This window comes from Orycteropus afer, unplaced genomic scaffold, assembly GCF_000298275.1.
Source record: "Orycteropus afer afer isolate SDZICR_OR568_19922 unplaced genomic scaffold, OryAfe1.0 scaffold00035, whole genome shotgun sequence".
NCBI classification, from domain to species: domain Eukaryota; kingdom Metazoa; phylum Chordata; class Mammalia; order Tubulidentata; family Orycteropodidae; genus Orycteropus; species Orycteropus afer.
Genome location: NW_006921622.1, coordinates 12151271 through 12154625, shown reverse-complemented (window position 1 = coordinate 12154625; position 3355 = coordinate 12151271). Strand labels below are relative to the sequence as shown.

Sequence of the window (3355 nt, the reverse complement as noted above, 5' to 3'; positions counted from 1 at the left end):
TCAAGGTGTTTGGTTATGGCCAAGAAGTATTCATAACTTCACTCTCTGTGTGCTCTACTGTATTAATGGATGTATTTGCAGCATATATAAATACATTGATAGAAATATCCTCTGTCAAACCTGTATATGTGGGTTTAGTCCCATTTCCCTTCCCACACCTGTTCTGCTTGCGTATGTCTATCTGTATATACACTTGTAGATTGTTATTACTGTCACTGCAGAATTGTTTATGTCATAGTATTTACCTTTGTTGCCTTTAACTCTTGTGTTCCTCCCAGTGTATTCCTTTGCCTTAATCATTTCATTCTGACCTCCCCCTTATTGTATATTGTCTTCCCCTTCATTCAAGTTAATATGTGTCTACCCTCTAGTTAGCAATTTACCCTCTCTTCTTCTCCTACCCCTGGTAACCTTCAAAGAATGTTTCTTTCTGTATATAAATGTTTTCTTGACTCTTTATAGTAGAGGTCTCATACAGTATTTGTCCTTTTGTGATTGATTAATTTCACTCAGCATAATGTCCTCCAGGTTCATCCATGTTATGAGGTGTTTCACAGATAAGTCATTATTTTTTTTTAATGTTTTGTAGTATTCCATCATATATATATATATATGTGTGTGTGTGTGTGTGTATTACTTTGGCTTGTCTATCCATTCATCCTTTTTATGGGCACCTAGGTTGTTTCCATCTTTCTGCTATTGTGAATAGTGCTGCAGTGAACAGGGGTGTGCATATACCTATTTGTGTTACAGCTCTTATTTCTATAGGATATGTACCTAGTAGGGGGATTGCTGGATCATATGGTATGTCTAACTTTTTTTTTAACTGTCAATATTTTGGTATATTTATTTTTAGTTCATTATCAGCACACATATTTGTTCATTGCTGTATCTCCAGCTCTTAGAGTCTCACATGATAAGTGCCTGATAATTACTTACTGAAGAAATTAATTAATACAAGTACTTCAAGAATATAAAATGCTTCATGAACTTGCATGTCATTCTTGTGTAGGGGGCACACTAATTTTCTCTGTATTGTTCCAATTTTAGTATATGTGCTGCTAAAGTGTGCACTATTTCTAATTTTTTAAGGAAGTGGCATACCATTTTTCACAGTGGTTGCACCCTTTTATATTCCCACCAGCCATGTATGGAGGTTCCAGTCTCTTCACACCCTTGCCAGCATTTGTTGTTTCCTGTTTTTTTGAACTTTGCTGTTAATGCTGGGTTGAGATGATAGCTCATTGTTGTTTTGATTTGCATCTCTCTATTGACTAATCTGCTAACCAGAAGGCTGGCGGTTCAAATCCACCAGCCACTCCTCGGAAGGAAGATGGGGCAATCTACTTCCGTAGTGACACTGCCTGGGAAACCCAAGGAGGGGTCGCTATGAGTCAGGTCCGACTCGATGGCACATAACAACAACAATAGTGACTAATGATCACACCTATTTTTTCATGTTTGTTGGCCACCTGAATGTCTTCTTTTGTGAAGTGTCTGTGCATGACCTCTGCCCATTTAATTGGATTGCTTGTCTTTTTATTGTTGAGGTATTGGACTTTTCTGTAAATTTTAGCAATTAATCCCTTGTCCAATATGTCAATGCTAAAAAAATTTTCGTAGTCAGTAAGTTCTCTTTTTATTCTTTTGGTGAAGTCTTTTGATACTTATAAATATTTAATTTTTAGGAGGTCCCATTTTCTCTTCTGCTTTTCATTTTTACTTAGGTACATGTCATCTTTCTGCCTCTGTCTCTGCATTTAATGTAGTTGATTTAATATGATTTTCACATGGATTATCTAATTCTTTCCTAATGTGTTAGGAACTTTGTGCTTGTAAGGACTAAACAAGGTGTGTGGGATAACTAAGGAACAAGAGAGATGCATCCTGGTTTCTGTAGAGTTTAGGCTCCAGCAGGGGAGATACCTGGTAAGTGTATCTTAAGCACTGTGGGAATGTATGATGAGGCAGCTGAAGGACTGAGAACTTGGAAGCCCCTTTCTTCATTAGTGGTCTCAGCCCCAATTTCAAGGAGCCCTGGTGATGCAGTGGTTAAACACTCAGTTGCTAACTGAAAGGTCAACAGTTTGAATACATCAGCCCCTCCACAGGAGCAAGATGTAGCAGTTTGCTTCCATAAAGATTGTTGTTGTTGTTGTTATGTGCCGTCGAGTCGGCCCCAACTCATAGCAACCCCTCCTTGGGTTTCCGAGGCAGTATCACTACAGAAGTAGGATTGCCCAACCTTCCTTCCAAGGAGTAGCTGGTGGGTTTGAACCGCCAGCCTTCTGGTTAGCAGTCAAGTGCTTTAGCCACTATGCTACCAGAGCTGTTAGGTGCTATCTAATTGGTTCCCATTGACCCTGTGTACAACAGAACAAAACACTGCCTGGTCCTGTGCCATTGTGGTAGTTAAATTTGTATGTCAACTTGGCTGGGCCTGGTTGAGTGGCTGGGCAGCTGGTGGTAGTTTTTCCCCATGATGAGACTGGCAATCAACTCCATGGTGGGATCTACCACAAGCAACTGAGTAGCTGCCTTTGGGATGTGGTCTGCTTCCCGTGTATAAGGAGAAGCCTTGGGGATAGTCTCTAGCTTATGGCACACCTAGACCCTGCATGTAGCCATGTCGTTGTTCAGCAGCCTGCCATGCTCTGCTGACCTTGGGACTTACAATGGACTTGAATTAATGGCCTACCACGTGGTTTGGTGCCATTTAATCCTTGTTGACCTTGGGCTTGTTAGCCTCAGCAGCCAGCAGCTGCCTGAGTGAAGAGATGCCTCTGGCTTCAGCGGGCCAGTAACAAGAGGCAGAGCTGAAGCCCAAGGTGAAGGGGCTTTCATACAGCCCCTAGAGCCTGGCACTTTGAACTTGGACTTAAAGCCTCTAAACTGTGAGAGAATAAACTCCTGTTTGTTAAGGCCATCCCATTTGTGGTATATTCTTGTCAGAGTGGCACTAGGTAACCAGAACAGCTCTCTTCATAATCATTGCTATGTTTGAGCCCATTGTTATAGACACTGTGTCAATCCATCTCATTGAGGGTCTTCCTCTTTTTCACTGACCCTCTACTTTACCAAGCAGGATGTCCTTCTCCAGGGAGTTGGTCCCTCTTGATAACATGTCCAAAGTACTTGAGACAAAGTCTCACCATCCTCATTTCTAAAGAGCATTCTGGCTGTACTTCTTCCAAGACAGATTTGTTTGTGCTTCTGGCAGACCATGGTATATTCAATCTTCTTTGCCAACATCATAATTCAAATCCATCAATTCTTCAGTCTTCCTTATTCATTGTGCAGTATTCATGTGCACATGAGCTGATTGCAAATGCCTTGTTTCAGGGCACCTTAGTCT

General features: G+C 41.1%; 1 non-coding gene across 1 annotated transcript; it reads right to left on the bottom strand.

Annotated features, from left to right (window-relative positions):
- Nucleotides 1–967: 967 nt before the first annotated feature.
- On the bottom strand, nt 968–1074 carry LOC122149615. Its single transcript, XR_006163237.1, has one exon. It is a non-coding gene; the product is annotated as a U6 spliceosomal RNA (small nuclear RNA).
- Between the last annotated feature and the right edge of the window lie 2281 nt (nt 1075–3355).